The sequence below is a fragment of the Chiloscyllium plagiosum genome, unplaced genomic scaffold (genome assembly GCF_037043375.1).
Source record: "Chiloscyllium plagiosum isolate Xiang-an unplaced genomic scaffold, Cpla_swu_hap1 HiC_scaffold_25, whole genome shotgun sequence".
Classification (NCBI taxonomy): domain Eukaryota; kingdom Metazoa; phylum Chordata; class Chondrichthyes; order Orectolobiformes; family Hemiscylliidae; genus Chiloscyllium; species Chiloscyllium plagiosum.
In genome coordinates, this window is record NW_028270163.1 from 27,442,758 (window position 1) to 27,455,404 (window position 12,647).

Sequence of the window (12,647 nt, forward strand, 5' to 3'; positions counted from 1 at the left end):
CCTCAGTAAATAGGACCACTCATTCAGGTTCAGTGAATGTGATGGATAATTGTGAACCTGCTCGATTCAGGTATCGAGCGACATAATAGGGCTGTAATTGAATTCTATCTTGTGTTTCTTTACTATGTGAATGATAATGTGGATTTATTATTAGCACCTGGCAATGTATTTTACATATCAAACTGTGGCATTTTAAAAAAAAGAGCACCATCTGTTTGTCAGTTTGACATTATAGTAATATTGACCTTGAAAGTAAGACTCACACAGATGTGATTCTCCACAAGATATGTCAATTTTGGCAGGAGGCTAATTAGTATCTGAACTGGAAAAGAGAAATTGATTCTGATCAATCTTGTCAGTAGAATCTTCTGCACCACTGCCAATCCTCCCACACCTCCCTCCATTCCTTTCCATCACACACGCAGAAGTGTTGAGGTATAGACTAAAACATGTAGCAATACTGTCGCACAAAACATCTTTGCAGCTACCTCTAACTGTTCCAGTGTAACATTTTACTTAGAATAAGCACAAAAGATGATTGATTTCTTTTGAAGGTTGTGGATAATTTTGTAAGCATTGACAAGACAACCCCTACACTTGTTGAATAACTAGAGAAGCCATTCTCTCTCCTAAAAAACTTATTCATAAGAGGCACCAAATCTCTGAAGTCCCCCCAACTTCTTCCTTTCAAGCCTTTCCCTATGTTGCTGTCACACCTCCCAGTTACTGAGCATTCTGTCAGTCAGTCCCTCTACATGTATAACCTAAAAACATCATCACATTTAATTAGTTATCACTATAATTGTAGATACTTATTTCTGAAATAAAACATTCTTTTTTCACTTTTAGAATATTGATTAGCTTTTCTTCAATCCTATGAGCAGGTAAAAACCTCCATGCACATTAAACATAATATCAAGTCATGACATGGAGGAGCCGATGCAGGTCTGGATGGACAAAGTTAAAAATCACACAACACTACCTAATAGTCCAGAAGGTTTATTTGGAAGCACTAGCTTTCGGAGCACTGCTCCTTCACAATGAAAGAGCAGCGCTCTGAAAGCTAGTGCTTCCAAATAAATAATATCAAGCATTCAACTTGGTGTTGATTGAAAGCTGTGTGTCAGACTGTGTGAAGGGTAAAGGTTAAACTTTAGCAGTTCTCCTTTGCTTAAGAGCTTTGTGAGCTTTATGATTTATCATAAAGTACTGGAGTCCAGTTCAACAACTTGCAAATAATGGGGGATATGGTCAATACAACTCACAAGCAGTTTCTTGATTTATTTTGAAATATTGGCAATCAAACCATGCTATATAGATTGCAGAGTACCACATATTTACTTATTCTACATCAGACAGATTGTCCACTGCTTTATAATCCGATCTTCAATTAGTCTGTGTATGTTCAGTCTGACTGTGTGCATTCAGTCTGTGCTTGGTCTGACTGTGTGTGCGTTTGACCTGACTGTTCAATCTGACCGTGTGTTCAAACTGGCTGATCTGACTGTGTGTGTGTTTTCAATCTGTGTTTGATTTCAAGGTGCTTGATCCGTGTTTGATCTGATTTTGTTTGATATGACTGTATGTTCAATCTGTGTTCAATCTGACTGCGTGCTCGATTTGTGTTCAACTTCAGTGTGTTCAATCTGACTGTGTTTGATCTGACTGTGAGTGCTCGGACTAACTATGCGTGTTCGATCTGTGTTCCATTTCACTCTGTTTGATCTGACAATGTATGTTTGATCTGACTGTTCATTCTGACAATGTAAGTTTGATCTGATAGTGTATGATCAATATGTCAACTGAAAAAAGCAAAACCCTATGTGCTGATATGTACAATTTTCCAGTAAAATCTGGTGTATATTGCAAAGGCTCTCTTGTTGATCATTTTGTTTATCTAGGTATTGAGCAGACATACACTTGCTGGTTTGGAGGCGATTTGAATTCTAAATGCAAAGATATTCAAGACCATTAAAGATGAGGAGAACATGCAATAAATAGTGTCTTAAATTATAGGGGAAATATAATTGCTCAAAGTAAACTGCTTTTTTTTCTGTCTAGTAAAGAGGAGTGCACTATGCTATGTATTAGCAAGACGCTGGGTGTACACTCTGTAAATACCAAGGCACCAGTTTCCGACTGATTAGGCAGTTATTATTCCACCTTATATCGAAGCTGAGCATGGCGACCTTGCGTAATTTGCTATTGTAGCCTCAGAAATTGAAGATTCCACTTCCCCAATGCTTGGAATCCCTGAAATTATTCATTTACATTGTAAAATTCAAGGGGCTCCAATGAAATTAAGTAAACTATTACTCAGGAAAAGCTTGTTAAGCTGTTAAATACCTAGTCTAACTTGTGAGAAACAAAACTTCTAACTACTATTATAGTATAACTACTGGCACTTGTTTCCAAGGGCATTTGTAACAGTCTTGGAACAGGGCATGAATATGCTTTTGTAACTGCAGATGAGGCACATTAAGGAAGAGAGGAATAAAATGGGAAACTTTAACCAAACATACTTTTCTGTTAATAACAACATGAGAATCTGCCAAAGTGAAAGCTTTCCTCCCCAATTAATGACTCATATTGGTAATTTTTGAAAATTTCCCAAAATGAGTTCATCAAGCAATGTTAATTCCTGTTCTTTTCGAATGGAATAAAACTTTGTTAAAAATTTGCTCAAGGGATGTGGAGAGAAAACTTTACAAATGCAAGTCTCACGTTCCTTCATTGAAGACAAATTGGAAATGGGGCAAGTTCACCAACAGGTGGCACTAGCCACAAGGACGTGGCTCCTATTTAGTTTCCGAAATTATGGATGTTGCCAGCAAAGCTGCCAGATTTAAGTTGTCCCAGTTACCCTTGTGGAGGCGATAGTGGGGTTTACTCTCGAACTAATACGGTCTGTGGGGGAAAGGTACCCATCCTGAAAGCAGAGAGTTTAGCGGAAGCTGTAGTATCCTTTCCCATAGATAATTAAAGAATGGCAATATTTCTTCAATCCAGGGTGACTCATTATTTCAAAGTGTTGGTGAAGCACAGCATTGATGAAACAGCAGATGGTGGTGACAGGGGTATGATTAAGACAAGGGCTCTGAACTTGGAAAAAACCAGATTTGTAAATGAAATTGCAATATAAGACACAACACAAAGTGTAAAGATGCTTCAGAATCCCCCTATAATTTAAGACTTACTGTTAAACTTTTGCTTTCCTTATGTTTCTGCGAGCAAATGCAATCAAAATATAATTGAAATCTGCTATAAACTTGACAGAATGTACTGAATCCCTGAGAAAGAATTAATTAAACTACTTCATGAGTTCAGAACGCTATTAGGAAATATTAAATTCTATATTTTAGTTGCTGTCTAAGCTGATCAGATGGGTCAGTGGGCTGCGGAGTGGCAGATGGAGTTTAATTCAGATAAATGCGAGGTGCTGCATTTTGGGAAAGCAAATCTGAGCAGGACTTATACACTTAATGGTGAGGCCCTAGGGAGTGTTGGCTGAACAAAGAGACCTTGGAGTCCAGGTTCAAAGCTCCCTGAAAGTACAGTCGCAGGTAGATAGGATATTGAAGAAGGCGTTTGGTATGATTTCCTTTATTGGTCAGAGTATCGAGTACAGGAGCTGGGAGGTCATGTTGCAGCTGTACAGGACATTGGTTAGGCCACTTTTGGAATATTGCGTGCAATTCTGGTCTCCTTCCCATTGGAAGGATGTTGTGAAACTTGAAAGGGTTCAGAAAAGATTTACAAGGATGTTGCCAGGGTTGGAGGATTTGAGCTATACGGAGAGGTTGAATAGGCTGGGGCTGTTTTCGCTGGAGCGTTAGAGGCTGAGGGGTAACCTTATAGAGGTTTATAAAATTGAGGGGCATAGATAGGGTAAATAGACAAAGTCTTTTCCCTGGGATGGGGAGTCCAAAACTAGAGGGCTCAGGCTTAGGGTGAGAGGGGAAAGATATTAAAGAGACCTAAGATTCAGCTTTTTCATGCAGAGGATAGTGCGTGTGTGAAATGGGCTGCCAGAGGAAGTGGTGGAGGGAAGGGTTTGGAGGGATATGGGCCGGGTGCTAGTAGGTGGGACGAGATTGGGTTGGGATATCTGGTCAGCATGGACGGGTTGGACCAAAAGGTCTATTTCCATGCTGTACATCTCTATTTCATTTTAATTTTCTATTAGCTAAATGTAAAATCTTGAAATAATACATTTTTTTTTAAATTGCAAGCACTTCTTTTCTATTGCCCTGTGTGATTAAAATCTATAGGAATAATGCAATGTTCATTGAGAAGACAACCAAGACCCAGTATACCTTTAACATTAAAACTCAACTTTGGCCGATTAATTCTGCTGCTAATTAGTTTAATTTTAAAATTTTCTTTTTATTCATTCCTAGGACGTGGGTGTTGCTAGATAAGCTAGCAAACATTGCTCTTCCCTAATTACTCTGGAAAGAATAATGGTGGGCTGCTTTTTAGAAATTTGAGTACTTTGGGCTTTAGGAATATCCACAATGCTATTAGGAAGGGAGTTCCAACATTTTAACCCAGTGACAGTGAAGGAACAGTGTTACATTCCTGTGTCAGGATGGTGTGTGGCTTGGATGGGCATTGTAGGTCAAGGTATTCCTTTTCAGCTGATATCCTTGTCCCTTGAGGTGGTACAAATTACAAGTCTGGAAGGTGCTGCTGCAGGAGCCTTGGTGAGTCACTGCAGTGTTTCTTGCAGATTTAGCCATATAATCTGGGGTCATGCAATATGGTCAAGGAATGTTACCCATTTGGTCAATTAAATATTCACTGTGCACTAAGAATGAAATATTGGCTTAAATCAGTCTCTAAGTCATCAGAGATGGGATATATGTTGTGAGATAAATGTCAGAACATTGACAAAGAACTTTTGCACCAGCACGAGCTGTAATTCTTGGCAACGTCTAAACTACTGATGGATTGATTTGTACCAAATGGAATCCTCTGCAAAAAAGTCCAGCCTTTTTGCTCAGGATGGAGCTTTGAGTCAGATGTGTATGACTTACCTGTATTCTTACCCTGGATAGGTTTTACATTTTAATAACTGGTCTAACTCAGTAATAAGGAGTAAGTGAAGACTGCAGATACTGGAGATCAGAGTCAAAACATGTGGTGCTGGTAAAGCACAGCCAGTCAGGCAGCATCTGAGAAACAGGGAGTTGACATTTCAAGCATAATCTCTTCATCTGGAATGTGGAAGGGGTGCTGAGAGATAAATGGGAGGGATGTGGGGCCGGGGGAATGTAGCTAGGAATGTGATAAGTAGATGAAGGTGGGGGTGATGGTGATAGGTCAGAGTGGAGGATGGAGCAGATAGGTGGAAACGAAGATGGACAGGTAGGACAGTTCAAGAGGGCAGTGCCGAGTTGGAGGGTTGGATCTGAGATAAGGTGGGGGGAGGGGAGATGAGGAAACTGGTAAAATCAACATTGATTCCCTGTGGTTGGAGGATCCCAAGGAGGAAGGTGAGGTGTTCTTCCTCCAGTGGTCAGGTGGCTAGGATTTGGTGGTGGAGAGGCCTAGGTCTTGCATGTCCTTTGGGGACCGGGAGGGTGAGTCAAATTGCCACAGGGCAGTAGGGTTGTTGGGTGTGTGTGTCCCGGAGATGTTCTCTGAAATGTTCCGCAAGTTGGTGTTCTGTCTCACCAATGTAAAAGAGACCACATCAATAGAAACGGACACAATAGATGAGGTGCTTGGATGTGCAGGAAAATCTCCTGGATGTGGAAGGATCCTTTGGGGCTTTGGGTGGAGGTGAGAGGGAGTTGTGGGTGCAGGTTTTACACCTCTTGTGGTTGCAAGGGAAGGTGCTGGTGCAGGGTGGGTTGGTGGGAGGTTGGACCAAACGGAGGAGTCATGGACGGAATAGTTCTGCAAACTGCTGAAAGGGGTGGGGAGGGAAATATATCTCTGGTGCTGGGGTCTGACTGCAGGTGGTAGAAATGCTGGAGGATAATCCTCCACCTTCTGCTCTGACCTACCACCATCACCCCCACCTTCATCTACCTATCGCATTCCCAGCTAACTTACCCCCAGCCCCACCCCCCTCCCATTTTTCTCTCAGCCCCCTTGGCCCCACATTCCTGATGAAGAGCTTATGCTCGAAATGTCAAATCCACTGCTCCTTGGATGCTGCCTGACTGGCTATGCTTTCCCAGCACCACACTTTTTGAATCTACCCCTCGATCATCCAACTACACAACGTCCAACCCCCAACTTGATTTTCCCACCAAAACCTAACCACCTCTGAAGCATCAGACTACTTCCCCAACTCATCCCAATTACTTCCCCAACCCCTGACTGACCCTCCTCTGATCTGACTACCCACTTACTTGCCTGATCCACTGACTCACTTGATCACTCCATCATTCACTCATCCACTCACTTATCTAGTCATACACTCATTCACTCACTCACTTACTGAAAGACTTGGACCTCTAAAGACATTTTGAACATAGCCACATTTATGAACAAAAGTTCCATCTTTTCTTGGACCCCAAAAGCTTTCTTTTCAGGGACTGGTCTGACTTTTCAATGAAGAAATCAATGTAAGAATGAGAATTTTACCTCCAGGAATGATACATACCAGTAATCCGAGCTAAGCCCATCTGCTATTGAAACCATTCCTTTGGTACAGTTAAGGTGAGAAGCAATAATGCTCCCTTGGCCAGTCTCGGCCTGTACTTTTCTAAAACTCTAATGTCTGTTCTATTCTGGATCTGGATGAGGATTTTAAATCAAAGTTCTGAGGGGACTGGAAACCAGTGCAAACTACAGTGTTATAGGTGAGTGTGACCTGATACAAAATAAGGTATGCATGCCACTGTTTTGAGTGCCAAGCCTTCGTAGAGTTTCACATTTTAAAAATTACACACAAGAGGTTTTGCAACAGAAATTTATCTCACTGTTCCTTTCCTTATTGATTGTTACAGGAATTTCCATTATAGATACACGTAGCACAGGTATAAAGGTATGAGTTGCAGACAATGCCCAAGGTTTTAAGGGATTTTTTTAATAGCCTATTTGGTCTAAACTTAGCATGGGAGTGGCCATGTCAAACAGGTTCGGTAGGATATTTCTGTCAATGACACTGGAAACATTACATGACTGGAACCAATGACTATAGATCAAGACGAGAAAAAGTAGAGCGGGAAATAGAGATTATAACATAATAAACTTTTATGACCCTCAGAGCCCAAAGATGCTCTCAGTGTAGACAATTCAACATGGTTTGCCAGCCCATGGGCGAATGCAACAGTTATGCAATAATGTACTAATTACCTTATGCCCTGCCATATTAATTTACTGATTACCAAGGGTTCTGTATAGTTCTATTGTTTAAAATGATATGGCACTAAATTAAATCTTTTAGTCGGTCATGCCTGTACCAGGTTTCTATACTTGCTTCTGGACATAACTGGAAAATTACAGGTTTCGTGCAAATTACGTCTAAATATAAATTTTCAGCTGCACAATGTTATCTAAGAATTGACTCTGACACTGCAATAAGCTTCCATATTTTACAAGGACACCGATTCTTCCATTGAGCTTATCAGAAATCAGAAAGGTTTATCAGACTTAGCTGCTAGACTAGGTCAGCAGCAGGTGGTGAAGGAATGAACCAGAGGGAAAACGTATTTGACCTCATCTTCACAGATGTATCTATCCATGATAGTATTAGCAAGACTGACCACTACACAGTACACATGGCGATGAAGTCCTGCCTTCACGCTGAAAATAACCTCTATTGTGTTGTGTGGCACTATCACCATGCTCAGTGGGACAGATTTTGAGAGGAGAAAGTGAGGACTGCAAACACTGGAGATCAGAGTCAAAAAGTCATTCAGAATGTGATGAAGAGCTTATGCCTGAAATGTCGACTCTCCTGCTCCTCTGATGGTGCCTGACCTGCTGTGCTTTTCCAGCACCACATTTTTTGACTCAGATTTTGAGAGGATTTAGCAACTCCAGATTGGGTATCCATGAGGCACTGTGTGCCATCAACAGCAGGAGATTTGTATTCCTAGACAATCTGCAACCTCATGGCCTGGCATATTCCTCACTCAAAACATTATAATCAAACCAGAGAATCAACACTTGTTCAATAGAGAGAGCAGGAGGGCATACCAGGAACAGCACCATGCATATCTCAAAAATGATGTGTCAACTCAGTGAAGCAACAAAGCAGGACTACTTGCATGCTAATCAGCATGAGAAGCAATTGATAGGCAGAGCTAAGCAACCCCATAACCAAAGGACCAGATCTAAGCTCTGCAATCCTGCCACATTCAGTCCAAGTGGCGAAGGAGGAGGGTCCTGAAATTGACTGGTCCTCAATGATGAAAGAGCCCAACACATGAGGGTAAACGTTAAAGTAGAAGTATTCACAATAAACTCCAGCCAGAAGTGTTGAGTGGATGATCTACCTTGGCTCCTCCAAAGACGCCCAGCATCACAGATGCCAGTCTTCAGCCAATTCAATTCACTCCATTCGATGTCAAGAAACAGTTGCAGGCACTGAATAGTAGTCGATCATAGAGTCACAGAGTCAGTCCTGACAACATTCTAGCAATAGGACTGAAGAGTTGTGCTCCAGAACCTAGCCTGTCACTAGATATAAGACCATAAGAAATCGGAACAGGAGTAGGCCATTCAGCCCCTCAAGCTTGCTCTGTCATTCAATAGGATCATGACTGATTTGGGTATTCATCACGTCCACTCTCCTGTGTTTTCCCCATAACCCTGATTCTCCAACTGATCAAAAATCTTTTTATATAGCCAAGCTGATCCAGTACAGCTACAGCACTGGCATCAAATTGTTAATGTGGAAAATTACCAAGGTATGTCCTATATATAAAAAGGAGGACAAATCCAACCCCATCAATTACTATCCCATCGGTGTACTCTTGGTCATCAGTGAAGTGTTGGAAATTGTCATCAACAGTGCTTACAAGCAGCAACTCTCAGCAATAATCTGCTCAGTGACACCCAGTTTGAGTCCTGCCAGGGCCCCTCAACTCCTGACCTCATGACAGCCTTGGTTCAAAGTTATTAAAAGCTTGGGTTGCGGAAATCTTTGCAAGCAGATCAATACACTCAACATTGACCCTGACTAAAAGATTTGTGGTGTTGTTTGTTTAATCCCATTGCACTACCCTTTCACCATTATTTTTCACTGTTTAAAATATGTCTCCAATCAATCATACGGAACATCTATGATTATTAAAATTCTCATACAACGGCAAGGGAATTATATGCTTCCAATGTTTAGAAATGAATGCACTTCACAGAGGTTGATAAAGTTTTCATTCTGATGTAATCTCACTTGATGTAAATCAAACAATTTTAAAAATTCAGCTTCAAGTATTTTCAAAACATTTCTAAACTGTTACAGCCTGTTCCTTATGTTTTCAACAAACCTTGTATTCACATATCATGCCTTTAATGTAGAAAAAAACATGTCAAGGCACTTCACAAGAACGCAACAAAACTAAAAGCTATGTATGTAATTACTGCCAGCCATTAGGCCAGTTTTCCATCAATAGAGTTGGTCCATGACATAGGTGACTGACCTGCAGTCGCTTTCTGCTTTTCTCTATCCTAACGTACTCATGATGTCTTCTTCACAGATTTTCCTCTCTTTTTGCAAGCATTCAGCTTATATCAGTATTTTTGTTGCAATATTACATCATTGTTTTAGATCTTGCTTTTTTCTCTGCAATCTCAGCAGTTTGTTTTAGTTCTACTGTTTATGTTGATTTCTCAAAATCATGGTGCAGTAATCAATTCTCACAGAACCAAACGATGCAATCAGCTGACCCAATAACACTGTTTATTGTCTCTCGACTCAGTAGTAAAATCAATTGTCTACAGCATGCTGGAAAACAAGCCCTATTTGTTTCAGGAATTGCCACAAAAGTTAAAGATTTTATAAAGATTTGTAAAATTCTCCAACTTATCTGTCTTTTAGACCTCAGTGATGAAAGCATGGATCAGGTTTCTGGATGTAAAAAAAATTAGAATTTTTTACAACAAAACAGATTCTAGCTGGCTAATTATGAACTGTGACCAAACAATTCTACTAGTTACAATTCTAACTCCCTTATAAAGCTCCCCTGAACACACATAGGCAGGCACAAAAAGCAATGGTGTCATGGGTGGAAGGAAAGACTGGGGAGGCAGTCCAACGGCTCCTGTCCACAGACTTCACTGGAATGATCTTTTGACTTGTCACCTGCTGCTCCTTGATCATCCTTCTCCAGGCACATTCACTTGTTTACAGGAAGTACAGAGTGACTGGTTCGCACTTCTAAAGCCTCTGACTTTAGTTAAGAGCTACAGTTTAAAGCAACTGATCAAAGGAAATAAGTTGGCTTCTCACTGCAAAGAGATTCGCACTTTCTGTTTGTGAGGTCTGATGGCTTCTGGCCAATTGTGCTCATATACAAGCTGTTTCAGTGACCTCGGAGCCAATTGCAGTTATTGGCAAGCAGAAGGCCTTTGTCATTGACAGTGGGCAATATTCCTTAGCGTCATCAGTTAGTTGTTCCTGGCCAAACGTCCATTCATACACACCCTTTGACTACAGCTCACCAGCAACTACACTTCCCCACCTCTTAAACAAACACCTGAAAAAATAAGTACTTAGAAAGTATATCACCTAACTTGGTTTTAAAGAAGATAGTAATCCTTTCCAAAATTCTTGATGTTTAAAATAACCCTTTTCCAATTCCTGTCCACAAACAAAAATGCAGAAAAATAAAAGCTTCCTGTCTTTACACCAGTACTTGATCAATGTCCTCATGATTATGTATCAAAGCCTTGGAGTCTGTTACAGAGAACCTGGAACTTGTATCCCACACCCTGGAGTCTGTTACAGAGAGCCTGGAGCCTGTAACCGAGTCCCTGGAGTCTGTAACCGAGTGCCTGGAGTCTGTAAACGAGACCCTGGAGTCTGTAACCAAGTCCCTGGAGTCTGTAACCGAGTGCCTGGAGTCTGTAACTGAGTTCCTGGAGTCTGTAACCAAGACCCTGGAGTGTGTAACCGAGTCCCTGGAGTCTGTAACAAGTCCCTGGAGTCTGTAACCAAGACCCTGGAGTCCGTAACCGAGTCCCTAGAGTCTGTAACCGTGACCCTGGAGTCTGTAACCGAGTACCTGGAGTCTGTAACCGAGTTCCTGGAGTCTATTAAAGAGACCCTGGAATCCGTAACCAAGTCCCTGGAGTCTGTAACCGAGGCCCTGGAGTCTGTACCAAGTCCCTGGAATCTGTAACCGAGACCCTGGAGTCTATTAAAGAGACCCTGGAATCCGTAACCAAGTCCCTGGAGTCTGTAACCGAGTCCCTGGAGTCTGTAACTGAGTTCCTGGAGTCTGTAACCGAGTCCCTGGAGTCTGTAACCGAGTTCCTGGAGTCTGTACCAAGTCCCTGGAGTCTGTAACCGAGTGCCTGGAGTCTGTAACCAAGTCCCTGGAGTCTGTAACTGAGTTACTGGAGTCTGTACCAAGTCCCTGGAGTCTGTAACTGAGTTCCTGGAGTCTGTAACCAAGACCCTGGAGTGTGTAACCGAGTCCCTGAAGTCTGTAACCGAGTTCCTGGAGTCTGTAACCGAGTGCCAGGAGTCTGTAACCGAGTGCCTGGAGTCTGTAACCAAGTCCCTGGAGTCTGTAACTGAGTTCCTGGAGTCTGTACCAAGTCCCTGGAGTCTGTAACCAAGTCCCTGGAGTCTGTAACCGAGTGCCTGGAGTCTGTAACCGAGTGCCTGGAGTCTGTAACCGAGTTCCTGGAGTCTGTAACCAAGTCCCTGGAGTCTGTAACCGAGTCCCTGGAGTCTGTAACTGAGTTCCTGGAGTCTGTAACCGAGTCCCTGGAGTCTGTAACCGAGTTCCTGGAGTCTGTACCAAGTCCCTGGAGTCTGTAACCGAGTGCCTGGAGTCTGTAACCGAGTTCCTGGAGTCTGTAACCAAGTCCCTGGAGTCTGTAACTGAGTTCCTGGAGTCTGTAACTGAGTTCCTGGAGTCTGTAACTGAGTTCCTGGAGTCTGTACCAAGTCCCTGGAGTCTGTAACTGAGTTCCTGGAGTCTGTAACTGAGTTCCTGGAGTCTGTAACTGAGTTCCTGGAGTCTGTACCAAGTCCCTGGAGTCTGTAACTGAGTTCCTGGAGTCTGTAACTGAGTTCCTGGAGTCTGTACCAAGTCCCTGGAGTCTGTAACCAAGTCCCTGGAGTCTGTAACCGAGTTCCTGGAGTCTGTAACCAAGTCCCTGGAGTCTGTAACCGAGTCCCTGGAGTCTGTAACTGAGTTCCTGGAGTCTGTAACCGAGTCCCTGGAGTCTGTAACCGAGTTCCTGGAGTCTGTACCAAGTCCCTGGAGTCTGTAACCGAGTGCCTGGAGTCTGTAACCAAGTCCCTGGAGTCTGTAACTGAGTTACTGGAGTCTGTACCAAGTCCCTGGAGTCTGTAACTGAGTTCCTGGAGTCTGTAACCAAGACCCTGGAGTGTGTAACCGAGTCCCTGAAGTCTGTAACCGAGTTCCTGGAGTCTGTAACCGAGTGCCAGGAGTCTGTAACCGAGTGCCTGGAGTCTGTAACCAAGTCCCTGGAGTCTGTAACTGAGT